The 13,906-nt window shown below is 35.7% G+C and overlaps 1 pseudogene; it reads left to right on the forward strand.

The window, feature by feature from the left end:
• Positions 1-6,792: 6,792 nt before the first annotated feature.
• Positions 6,793-11,654, forward strand: LOC125469334 (annotated as a pseudogene).
• Positions 11,655-13,906: the final 2,252 nt, after the last annotated feature.

The raw sequence follows: 13,906 nt of genomic DNA on the forward strand, positions 1-13,906 counted from the left end.
TCCATCGGATAGGTCAAACAAACTATTATTTTATTACATTAAACTATTATAATAAATGTTTTACCATAAAAAACAACAATAAAACTAATTAAATGCATTTAATTATCAATTAAAAAAAATATGAAGCTACTGCCAATTTTGGCAGAGCCAGCAAATTTGATGGCTTACAATTCACGCCATGAGACATTGCATTTAGATTTTCGGTTGGAAACTTTGTTGCTGCTTTTTATTATTATTAGTGCTACGGAAAAATCTTCATGTAGAATTTAGAAATCTGAATTCTTTTTAATTCAAAAGAAAGTTTTGATATTTCCGAAGATAGAAAAATGCTTCCTAAAAAGAAGTGGTGCTGGGCCGGTTGGCTGCTGGGACAAAAGATCAAACGCACCATATTTCTGTTTCTTTTGCCAAAACAGTCAAAATTTTATTAATTTTTTTAAAACCATCCAAAAAGGTCAAGAACTTATTCACTTATCTTATGCTTATCTCCCACACGATCTCGACACGTAAGAATCAACAATTGAGTTTTGCACCGTCGGATTGTGTCTATTTTGGGGGTGGCCCGTGGGAGGGAGTGCACAATGTTCCATCGCCTACTTAAAACGTATTTGTGGAAATATAGCTCGGACATGTAATAAGAACGTAACCTTCTAAAGCACCTTTTGAACCATAATATAAACATCTTTTTCACGAATCATTTCGACTTTGCATATACTTAGTACCTAGATTAGCTTTATACTTTTGATTAAAAAACAAATTAGCGTAATATTAAACAGATTTTTTTTGCTGATTACGATATCAATCATATTCTTCTTGACTAAGAGAGCGTAATTAAAATTCCTATGAGAATTTCTTTTTGAAGATATCCATGAATTTTGAAAAACTTTTTGGTCCTTTATCTTGATATAAACTCTTAAAAAAAAAGATGTTAAGTCGGAAATTCGGAGCATATGATTACAGTTGGTGGTAAACATGGAGTTTCTTTCCTGTTTGTGGACCTTCTCTGCTTCAACCATAATTTTATTTTCCAGTCAGTCCATCCTAAATTTCCATTGCTTTATTGATGTGGAATGGAATTCATCGTTATTGATAAAATAAAAAATAAAATAAAAAAACAGACCCTTGTCACTCTTATTATTTTAACATGAACTCACCTACTCAAAATCATTCAAATCAAATCAAATAAAATATTTTTTTATTAGAATCGAACTCTTGTTGTTTATGTTGTTTGGTAATTGATCTCACCTTCCATGTGATTAATGGCACGTGCATGAAACGTCACACGTGCACCACCACCGGAGGGGCCGAATATGATAGAGCATATTCTTCATTGGAAATCTTATGAAAGCCACCTCCACCTCTCCCGTCTCCACCAACATTCCCCAAACAAACGAAAGCCCTAAAAAATTCTGACTTTGAAACCATGAAAGTGGAATATCAACGATGTCAACACTTGAAAACAACCTCCAACTAAACATTTATACGACTTTACTCAAATGTGGAGCATCAGATTTACGAAAAAAATACACTCGGTACTCAGCTTCTTATATGTAATTATTGTTGTTGCAAACAAGTTACTATTTGATATTTGCATGTAATGTTTTATTTTCATGATTTATTAGTTATTTTTATGTATGTTCAAACTCTATATATTTATATGCGATGAGTAACTCATTATAGAAGTGCCACCGTGATGATTTATATATGGGGTATTTTGTTTTAGGTCATAAAAAAGTTTCAATATTAAGATTGAGTCGATCAATATTTATGGTTTAAGGAGAAGTTAATGAAAAGATGATATTAACCTTACTAAGAGAAGAAACTTGTTTTTATTTTTTTTTTAGTAGAGTAATAACGTTAGTATGCATAAACATAATTACTTTCAGCTACTACGATAAAGTGTCATCTGGAAAAATTATTTTTTTTGAAATTATAAGATTCAATTTTTTTTTACTCAAAATCCACCATAATACATTTTCTCTAACAAAAACTTAAAGGCGAATTTTGTCAAATATAAATTTGAATCACATTATTATTAACTTATTGTGAGGTTAAACTTACTATCTCTTCTTAATATGGATACTATGATTTGTTAAAAAAAATCCAACTGAACAATTTATTAATTGAGTTTAACTTCACTACATTTGTATTATCGTTGTTGTTGTCGCTGCCACTGCATTTGCTTTGCATGGTTGTCGTCTCAATTTTGTAAAGCTCATTGGCCCTACCACAGCATATGCATAACAAGTGGTCCCACAAGATCTTGCAGCTTGAAAAAAATTCCATCATTTGTACTTTACAGTAAAGGTGAAGAACACAGAACAACCCTCATTAATTTATACCATGATAAATAACCAAATGCCCTGTAATTAGCTTGCGAGGAAGTATGGGAAACTGAGTTACGATTAGATTAGGTTAAAAGTTCAATTCATTTTGATATAATAAAAAGACTAGAACGGCATATTAGAAACATCAAGAGTTTAATTAGAATCATATGCGAGAATCAAAACTTGTTAAATTGACTAACAAGTTACGATGTGTTAGCATCGTGCTTATGTCCAAAACAAAGTTGATTTGGATTTGATTATTGATAAACAATACCTCTGAGAAAAAAGATTATTCAGGCAAATTTTGATTGTTGTTATTTGAAGACATAATTAACAAAAATGGGGTAATTGAAAAAGATTATTTAGACCAAATTCAGAAAACTAGGTTCTTTTAGATGGATATAAAAATGTTGAATAAACCGGCCACACTCCTCTATAATAGAAATTTTTATGTATACCAAGAACACCGTCATGTAATATTATGATCCTATCTTGCTTGTAGACGATAATATTATTATGTTTTAGTTATAATTTAAGATGATTAGTAACATCAACGAAACATTACTCAATAAAATAAGAGAGTATTTTAGAAAGATGGAAGTCACAGCAATAGAAAAAGGGACACAATTATGTTATTTAAAAAGGAAGTGAAAAGGAAGAAAGTGGAGGAGCACTTGAATTCTGAGAGAGATATGAGTGCCCAGCAAAGCAGCGTACGGAGCCAATGTAGAAAGAAAGGCTCACGTAAAAAGTAAAGAGGAGAGATGAGAGAGTGGGGTTTGTCTGCCTCCACAATCATCCTTTTTCATGACCTTCGAATTTTGATTCTCCCTCAAAAGCTTCTATTGATGGGTTAGGGTGTGCCACGTTCCTTGCATTTTTGCTACTTCTTCTATTCACACTTGCACCATCGGAAAACAGTACACTCTTTTTTTAGTTGTTGATATACTTCTGTTTATTTAAGTTTGTTGTTTTTGTTTGATTCATTTAATTCAATGGCTAGAAATCAAGAGAGGTGCGTGAGAAGCTAAAAAATTTGTGTGAATTCTCAATCCAATTGTCATGCACGCTAGAAGCTGGCTTATATCTCAAGCAGTTAACAGATTTACCGCTGCACTTGAAGTCTCGCGTTCAAATCTCTCTTCCTTTAGTATCAGTCGTTTTGAAAAAAAGAAAGGAAGGATAATTTCACTCCTCACCCATCCATAACCCCCAGAAGCACAAGATGTTTCACTCAAAGAATCAAAGTTTGTACTAATAAACTGATTAAGTAGGGACAGAATGTCAATAATTACAACCAACAATGTGCTTATGAGTTTTGATCAAATGAAAAGGATATGGGTATCTTATTCCCTTTAACTTACAATCTCAACCAGTGTTACAGCAGCAAACACTAGAGAAAGAACACCTCCCACGTACGCAATGGCCTGCAGAAGGAAATTGAAAACGACTGTCATCCGTTCGTCTGCTGCGTGCTTACACATAATTCATCCATGAAAGAAATTACTTAGAGTGCAAGTCATAGCCAAGAGCAGTAGAAAATGTATTTTTAGCAGTGGGGTTCGATTAGGTGAGATAAAAGAAATTTCCTTTTAAACCCGTGTAGGCCGAGTGCTAGCGATTCAACCTGGGAAAGTGTCAAGGGCATAAAACTGATGTGGTGAATGAATGTGCTCGTCCAACTAAGAACCTTTATTAAAAAAGCCTGCAGAGAAGAAGGATGCTGTTGACTCGTTTTCGGTTGCCACAGAATTTTGATGCTTATATTCTATGTCTATTGATTGTTTTCAAAAGGAATTCCAGTGGCTGTATTCCACATTGTTCAAACCAACCGTTCAAGCCACAATTTATTTTCTACTAAAGAAGAGAATACGCGAAGTCAAAAGAACAGACAAGAAGTTTTGAAAAAGAAGTGTAACAGAACAGGTCGAGGATAATTCCGGGCCAATTCAGAACATTCTTGATCATATTTTCTACTTTTATGTGAAGTTTCATGTCCTACGCCTGTTTCAAGCAATTGATAATTTGTCGAAACCAAACGACACAACTCCAAAACGGCCAATATCGTCCTGTCAATAAATAAATTTGCAATAACAGAAAAATTACCAAAGTTGCAACAGCGTGACCAGCTAGCGCTCCTCCGATGACTCCAAGGAGTGAAGAGGCAGCAGCAAGTGCTGCATATGAAGCAAAACATTGTCTTATTAAGATAAATCATCAATTGGGACTGTACCTATGTGCCCTGGCTTTATACAAACTTAGAGGTGAATGTACCAGTTTATTTGATCTTTAGGACATCAAATTTGACACTTTCATTATCTTATCTTCTACTTGACGTTTACATGTTGCAACGAGTTAAGTTGTTCAGTGTTAATTGGTAAACGATAGTATCATCTTTCAAATTCGTCGGAAATTGGGCAACAAATTGACATATTAGCCAATCTCAGTTCAAAGTGCTCATCGTTGGGAAAATTGGGGAACAATTCATTTCCGACGAAATCATTGACCAAATACAATTAACTTGTACTCTCTATAGGCCGAAGGATGGGAAGTGTATCATCCATTAGAGGTATAACTGACTCCACACTCCAAATAAACCTGACATTACGTATATTTAATAGTTCTGGAGCATAATGTCTAGCTTTGATATGGTTATGCCAGCACAAAAGGAAAAGAGGGATGCTTATAAGTAAGCCTTGTAGTTCCGTTATTCTGGTTTAAGAGTCGAAACATTAAATTACCAAGAGCAAAACTTCAGCGATATCATCAACGGGTTGATCAGTTTCACCAAATCTGTACGCAAAAGACCGCATCAGAGTGATACACAACAGATGATAATATCATTAAGACATAGTTGTATAGATATATCCAAGTGACATTTACTATTAGGAAGAGTAGGAGCCTTAGGGACCCAAGAATTATATGAACATCAACTAAGAAATCAGAACAAAAACATCAAGTTACGTATTAGCAGTTGGCAATTTCCTACCACAAATTAATTTAACCACTTATCTCATCTTCTCAGTTTCTCTTGAATACGAGAACAAATATATTACTGCTGTGACCCAATTTATAAAGAACAACTTAAATTATTATCCAATTCAAGGATTTCACTGGTTTAGTAGGACAACGATCAATTTCTTGATACGGAAAGTAATTCGCAAAACCTGCAAATTGATATCTTAATGTTTCACTAAAAATTAAAAAGAAAAAAAACCAAACAAATAAAAATAAGTTTCCTCCAATTTTCCATATGGAAAACATATCATTACCCTAGTCTAATTTGAAGTCCAAATACTCTCACCAAAAAATAATTTGAAAGTCCAGCTCCAAATTCCATATGCCCCAATTTTTGCGACTCTTCTTCGTTTTCAATGGACATTTTATGCGACATGCCGTTTTTGTTTGTGACCAGAATCGATTTAAAAAATTTAGAAAAACAATCAAAATTTAGAATCTATCTAAAGTTATAGTCACTCTTTTAAGTTTATGATTATTTTAACAAAAAGTTAATAAAAAAGAAAAAGAAGAGGTTTTCTCATAAAAAAAAAAAAAAAAAATGAAAATGAGGATCACTTCCCTCACACCTCCAGCCCGTCTCCTTCTAAAAAAAATAGAGATTAATTATACTTCTCTTCTCCGGCATTGTCATGTTCCTCCTATTCTTGGTCGTTTATGTCTACATCACTGCGGCCCGTGTGATTTTGTGCTCGAGCCCATCTACGCGTTCGATGTCTTAAAGACGAGCTAAGAGCTGCTCAAAGGGAGGGTTGGGATGCCTTCGTGCTCTTTTTCCGGTGGTTGACCATCTGCAGGGTTATCGCTGTGGATTTCGGGACGACTGTGGTGCACGGCGGGGAGGATTGCGGGGTTTTTGAGAGGATTGTAGTTGGTGAGTTTTCGGTAGGTGTTTCTGGTGATTGTGCATTTGGTTGGATTGCTATTGCAGAGTGTGTTTTGCTACGTCTACAAAATAGAGATTAATTCCTCAAATGACACCCTATCCTCATTTTCCCAGTTTTAAAAAATGACACTCAATTCCCATTTTAATTTTGATTTTTGGTTCTTTTGGGAATCCTTATTTTAAGGGTATATAAATACTTTCATATCAACTTTTAATTATAATTATCATAAATTTAAAAAAATGACTATAATTTTATACGGGTCCAAATATGAATCCAAACTTCAGTTATTTTTTCAAATCTCCATCTGCTTTCCTCCACTGCAGTATACGACAGTTCGTATGAGCCAAAAGAAACAAAACTAAGGACTAGATTCTTTCACCTTTTATTTCTATCTCCTCTTTTCACATTCTTTTATTTTATCGTTATCTTGTTATAATAAATTAATATAAGATTTACCGTGAGTCAAACGTGATCGTGATCGTGATTGTTTAAATAGGAGAAGGGAGGGAAAAAAAAGAGGGAGAGAGTCCTACTCTCAAAACCAAGCATCGCCTCTCCAACTCAGTCACTCTCAAGTCTGCACCGGTGGAAGCTCCTGCAATTCGACAATGAACAGGTACGCTTTGCTTATCAAAACGACACCGTTCCAACCATTATATATGCCCTAGCATCCGTTCGCTCCCAAATTTGCCACATTTTCACGCTTTTTGCCTTCCGTTTTTGCTAATTGGCGATTTGGCTGTGCAGATTAAGGTTCAAATTTAGTCTAATTGTGATTATTTCAAATGACACAGATTGATCATCATCAGAACTCTTGCTGAAAGTATCAAAAGATTGAAGCTTTCACAAAGGACTTTGTGTACGGACGCGGTTGCAAAAGTTTCCAGTTCCAATGGTGCCCAACCCAGCAATGTAAGGCTCTTGAATCTTCACCCATTACATGTTATTCACATTTTAATACATGGGTTTTCTTTTACTGGAAATTTATCGAACCCGAAATAAGTGTTTTTTTGTCACTCAATATATTTGGTATTTACCCAGTAATGTGCAGTAACTTGCAAGAATAGTAATATTTTTCCAGTATTGAATTTGATGGTTCCTTTTCAAATGCTCCACAGGATCATGTGGAGAGGCCGAATTTTTTGAATAAATGCGATCCCTACGACATTGCTATTGTTGGAGGAGGGATGGTTGGCATGGCCCTTGCTTGTTCCTTGGGTAAGTGGTGTTTGTTTTAGACTCTAGTTACCTTCATTGTGTACATTAACAGGTAGACATGATGTCCCAGTCCTTGTTAGTTCCTTCACCTGACATTATTCCCGCTTTTGTGGTTTTAGATTAAAATTCGCCAGTTCTTATTAGTTATCGTTGCATTGACTTATTTATCATGTGTTTCTTAGGTTTAGCATGATTTATGTAATGTAGATTGTTGCATTTACAGCAGATATACTAGTAACTTTTTCATGAGTGACTTTGTGAATTGGGAACAAAAAGTTATTAGGTTGAGCACCGTAGCGTGTACTCTAGAATATTATCATTCAAACAGTTAGTATTACTTTGCTTTGGTTCAGGTCAGAAGAGATTGGAAGAAAATTTGTGAAATTAGTTTGATATGTTGTGCTTTTTGTTTCTCGAGCTAAATCCAAGAACTAATAAAGTAATAAATTTATCTTTAGTAACAGAAGTTTTTGTTGAATTAGCTTGTTATGTAGCACATTCTCGCTGACACACCAAAACTTTCAATCTATTGTCTTGTTGTAGTGCTGCTTTAGCAAAAATGCTATTGACAAAGCACTTGAAAGTTGCCATCATTGATAGCAATCCTGCGGTATCAAATGGACTTAGCATCAAGAAAGAAGACCCTCCTGATCCAAGGGTCAGTACAGTAACATCTGCAACCATATCTCTCTTCAAAGGTATTGAACTCGATAAATTTGTTGTTTCTGTATGTATCAACATCAGTTTCTCATGTTCACCCCTAGCAATCATGTTAAGAGAGCACAAATAAGAGCCCTGTGTCAATGTATCTAGTATCCCGCATTTGTAGGAATTTACTGAGATGCTTGTCTATTTTCATTCTAAGTTTCTAACCAAGTTAGGACTGCACTTCCTTCTTGCGAAGTTGGAAACAAGTTTAAACTTGTTCTGGACTTTCAATAACAGTTGTACTTTGCAGATATTGGTGCTTGGAAATATGTGGAACAGAACAGGCATGCGTATTTTGATCAAATGCAGGTGACTGACTTTTCAAAATTTCATAGCAATTTAGTAGTTCCCATTTTGTTTGTGTTCCCTTGTTGACTTACTGTATTTTTCAGATTTGATTCAAATCACTAATCCTTTCACTACTGAAAAATCATGGTCTCAAACCTATTGTTGGACAGAATTGGGCAGCGGAATATAGAATGTATATCGGCAGTGAAAACAAAGAAAACTTAGATTAAAACAACAATAAAGGGTCTCACACTGGTTTTTGGCCTCGCACCAAGAATTGAAATTTGGAAAATAAACTTATTCTAGGAAAGATTTCCTAATCCAAAATAAATAGGAAATTAACCAAATCCATCTAGAAATGGGAAACTTAAAAAAAAAAAAAAAAAAAAAAAAAAAAAAAAAACTAGGAAAACAATAATAAAATCCTGCTCCAAAAGTTTTAATCCAGTCCTAAAAGGAATCGGATTGTCTTTCTTTTTTTATCTCTTCCACTGATAAACCTTAAAAACTTCTTGTTGATGTGCTCATCAAAACCACTCGTTTGCATATCAAATTGTTCAGTTTTCTGTCATTAGCTTCCTTTAATACTTTTTCATTAATTTACACATCTTTATTGTAGTTGATCAGGAGAAAGAAATTGGTAGATGGTCTCAGACCAGACTTGTTTGTTTTAGTTCCATTGCAAACTAATAATGGGCCACAGAAACTGATAGATGAGATATTGTGCCGATGAGCATATTTTGTTGAAATAATACGACTTGACCAATGATTAGGGGTTTAGAAATGGGACCACAGTAATTACTCATGGTTTGTGCGTCAGTTACTAATCATTATGTACTTAACAATTTCTCTCACAGCCAATTTGGTCCTGTCAACTAAAAGGGGGATAGGCTAGTATGAGAGAAATTGTGCTTCAATATTGAAAGGTGTGGTAATTTGAAAGATATGCTGTATATAATTTGATAAATTTTATAGAAGGTTCCTCATTATTTACAAGCTTGACTTAAGTGGATTCCTAACTTTTATCTCATATCATGACATAAGCAAGCAGTTCTTGTTGTATCGGACCAAAACCTCGTGAATTGATAGATATGCTGTATATAATTTGATAAATTTTATAGAAGGTTCCTCATTATTTACAAGCTTGACTGATTTGATGTTTTTCAAATAAGTTTTTGTCCTGAACTTCTCTTTTTGTTTTTACATCAATAGTTTGACTCTTAATGGCCTTTTATAGTGAATATATTATCTGCCAACTCTGTTCTGCTGTATCTTTCTCTCATCGTGACCGAAGAACCCTACTTTTACTTTGTTATTTGTTTCTTCTTTAAATAAATTGCAGTGTTCGTTAAATATTTCCATCCAACTGACACAATGTGATGGAGGATTCCTGGAGGTTGAATTTATTGAGAGACTTGTCTATTCTTCTACGATCTCGTGTAGGTTTGGGACTATACTGGCTTAGGGTATACAAGATACGATGCAAGAGATGTACATAAAGATTCTCTAGGGTAAGTAGGTGAATTTTTTTTTTTTTTTTCTTGGCAATTCTTTTATTAGCATTACTAGTAGGATCTGATGCTGATTTTGATTTATGATCAGGTGTGTAGTGGAGAATAAAGTACTGCACAGTTCCCTATTGTCATGTATGCAGGTATTTAGCATCACTCGTGTAATTTCTTAGTTCATGTTGTTGTTCTTTTGTCTTTTTATTTTTGGTGGCTGAGTTCTCATATTTATTATTATCTATCCGTTTTCCTTGAAGATATCATTTCCTGGCATTTCTTTTCTTGGCAAAAGTATCTCTAAACCATCATCCTTTATTTTCTTAACTCCCTCTCGTGTTTTTGATAAATGGCATGTGTGTTGTTTTCATGCGTTGCATGCAAGTCTTGATACTTTCTACTGCTAATAAGGTTAAACTTTAACAGAATACAGATTTCCAGAAGACTGTTTACCCTTCCAGATTGTCTACAATGATTTTACAGCCAAGAAACTTATCCATGGGGATGGAAAGCACATCATCTGGATTGAATGAGCAGGGGAACTTAACGAAGCTTGATCTAATTGACAGCAACATTCTATATGCAAAGTTGGTGGTAATTTTCAGTTGCATTTGAAGAATTCTATTTCCCTTTAAATGATAATAAGATGACAGAATGTCTAGTTGTAATGGCAAATAATGTCATTCGTAAATTCTGGATTGGCATCAAGTCACATTGTCTTACTGCAGGTGGGAGCTGATGGATCCAAGTCACGTGTTAGAGAGTTGTCAGGATTTAAGACAACCGGATGGAATTACTCGCAGAACGCAATCATTTGTACTGTTGAACATAATGTAGAAAACCGATTTGCATGGCAACGCTTTCTACCTGCTGGGCCATTTACACTTTTGCCAATAGGTGATAAATTCAGTAACATTGTTTGGACCATGAACCCGAACGAAGCAACTGACCACAAGTTAAAGACTGAGGATGAATTTTTGAAAGATGTCAATTATGATCTGGATTATGGATTTGGCCCTCATCCTAAGTCAAGCTCCTCGGGAGGTGGAAGCATAATGACTGCTTCAAAGTTCCGCCAAAAGTGTTGAAGTTGGCATCTGAAAGAATGGTGTTTCCTTTGTCTTTGATGCATGCCAACAACTACGCATCAAAGCATGTGGTTCTAATTGGCGATGCAGCACATACCGTTCACCCCTTGGCTGGGCAAGGGGTTAATTTGGGGTTTGGAGACGCATTTGCTCTATCAAGAATCATTTGTGAGGAATTGCAGTGGGAACAGACATTACTGATGTAGGTGAATTTTCTTTTAGCTTTTATCAAAATTAGTTGGTTGAATCGAATCATTTGACGATGTACGTCTAATTTTATGCAGGTAGTGTTGTTGAAGAAATATGAAGCTGAGAGGCAATCGACAAATGTCACAATGATGGCAATCCTGGACGGTTTCCAGAAGGCTTACTCTGTTGATTTCGGACCTTTAAATGTACTACGGGCTGCTGCATTCAACGGAGCACGGTACATTCCACCCCTTAAGAGGAGTATCATTTCATATGCTTCAGGGGATCAAAGATTGCCAATTTTCTCTTGAGACGGACGTAGACATTGTGAGATACTCCATCAATCTTGTAAAAGAATAAATGCTCCCTTCATCAATCTTACGCCGCAGGATTCTGGATCCCGTTTCGCGTGGATGCATTCTTCCATCCTTTTTCTGCATGAGATCTGCAATTTTCGGGAGGAAGAAATGAAACGATATTATAAAGATGAGCAACATCCGAAAACCTTAGGCATCTCGAACCCTTTAAAACTTTTAACACAGATAATTTAGGTTTTAACTCATAAACATTGTTTTCTACTGGGTTAAATTGGCTGTATTTAAGGATCTCGAACCCTTTAAAACTTTTAACCCAGAAAATTTAGGTTTTAACCAATCTTAAAGACTGACCAGATGGGAAGGTATATAGTATGAAACTGGCTGTATTTTTTTCCTTTTTGTCACTTCATTTGTAAGACTAACATAATCTTTTGGGGCCACCAGGCATAATTTGGGACCATTTATTCGTTAAAAAGTTCTACTAATGTGATTAACTAGGGAAGTGCAACATGGCTTAAAATATAAATATAGGAGAACAAAAAATGAAGTGAATTTTGTTTTGGATGTTTAAAGTGAATTTTGTTAACATAATTATGTTCCAAAAGCTTGCTGTATGGGGGGATTTTGTATTTGGTAGGACTTAGCGATCTCTAATATGTGCACGATCCCTGTAGAAGGTGATTATTTTTTTATTGGGTGAATTACATAAAACTACCTTAACTATGGGTCAGTTATAGCTTAATACTTCATATTTAAAACATTTCAATGTCACACACCTTTTCTTACGAATTTGTTACAATTTCATACATTCCGTTAATTTGTTTGTCAATTCTTCCGTTAAATGGTGACGTGGCTTGAAACAGGGCCCACTCTCTATTAAAAAAATTAATTAAATATTAAAAACTAAAGAATAAAATCATTTAATTTTTCTTTCCTTTTTTCTTTTTTTTTTTTTTTTTTTTTTTTTTTTTTTTGTGCATGGAGGACCCACCCCTTATCCCCCTCACCCTTTCTTCCCCATCCACCCATGTTCCCCCAACCTTCCTTTAACGTTGAAACCAGAAGCCCTTATCGCCCTCTCTTCCTCCATCTCCACCTCCCTCCCATGGCACTCCTCCCCCTTCCCCTCCCCCTCCTCCTACATACCCATCACCCTCACCAAATTAATCCTTGTAACCAATTTCAAACAAAATACCCCAATTCCACCCAAATCCTAACCCTAAATTTCGAATTCGTCTGTTTCAGAGAAAGCTTCGGGCTTTGCTCAAGGGTTTGTGGGTTTTGGCTTAAGGGACGGGAGGCAGTTGTGCTTGGGTTTTGGGGTCGAAGGAGAGCGGGTTCGATTGGATTTTTCTGGGTTTTGGTTTGGGGTTCAGGAGAGGAGTTGGGGAGCAACGTTGACGTGCCGCAGGGCGCCCGAGGGGGGGGAGTGACGGCTGAATTGGCCAGAAGAGAAGAGAAGAGTGGGGAGAGAATTGGCGGAATCGATCACTTGCAAAAAAAATTCTGGGTTTTTTTGTTTCAAAATTTGTTTGTTTTTGGGGAGAGGAGAAGAGTGGGGGAGTGGGATGAGTGGCCGGGGAGCGTAGGGGGAAATGTTGTTGTGGGTGAGATTTGGGTTTGGGGTGGTTCTGGTTTTGGGTTGGGGGAAGACGGGAGTGGGGAAGAAGGGTGAGGGGGATAAGGGGTGGGTCCCTCATGCAAAAAAAGAAAAAAAATGATTTTATTTTTTTAGTTTTTAATATTTAATTAATTTGTAATAAAGAGTGGGCCCCATCTCAAGTTACATCACTATTTAACGAAAGAATTGACATACAAATTGATAGAAGGTATGAAATTATAATAAATTCGTAAGATGAGGTATGACATTGAAATGTTTTAAAGATGAGATATGAAACTGTGACTGGCCCAATAGTTAAGGTAGTCTTATGTAATTTACCCTTTTTTTTTTTTTCATTTCAGAAAGAGGACTAGCTGGTGGTTTCAATATGGCAGTCCACCTTTCTGGGGTCATGAAGACTCACATAGACATTTTAGTCTCCCCTGGCCACCATCTTGCGATTCACTAGCATCAGGAATCGAACTCAGGACGTGCTGTGTGAAATACAAGTCTGTAATTCATTTCCAACCACTGAGCCATCCCATAGTAGTTGTAGAAGGTGATTAATTGAATTTAAACTTCTTATGGAGGGTGTGAAACTGGTAGGTTTTGGTGCCTCCTAATGCACTCAGAATTTTGGCTTACGTTATCCACTTGACGAACCTCCTCCGTCAAAATCAAACATCATGATGGTATTAAGTCTTGCTAATCGACGATGCAGCACAAACCGTTCACCCTTTGGCCGGGCAAGGGTTAATTTG

This window comes from the organism of the source record quoted next, unplaced genomic scaffold (assembly GCF_019419815.1).
Source record: "Pyrus x bretschneideri cultivar Hongxiangsu unplaced genomic scaffold, Pyrus_bretschneideri_v1 Contig42, whole genome shotgun sequence".
Classification (NCBI taxonomy): domain Eukaryota; kingdom Viridiplantae; phylum Streptophyta; class Magnoliopsida; order Rosales; family Rosaceae; genus Pyrus; species Pyrus x bretschneideri.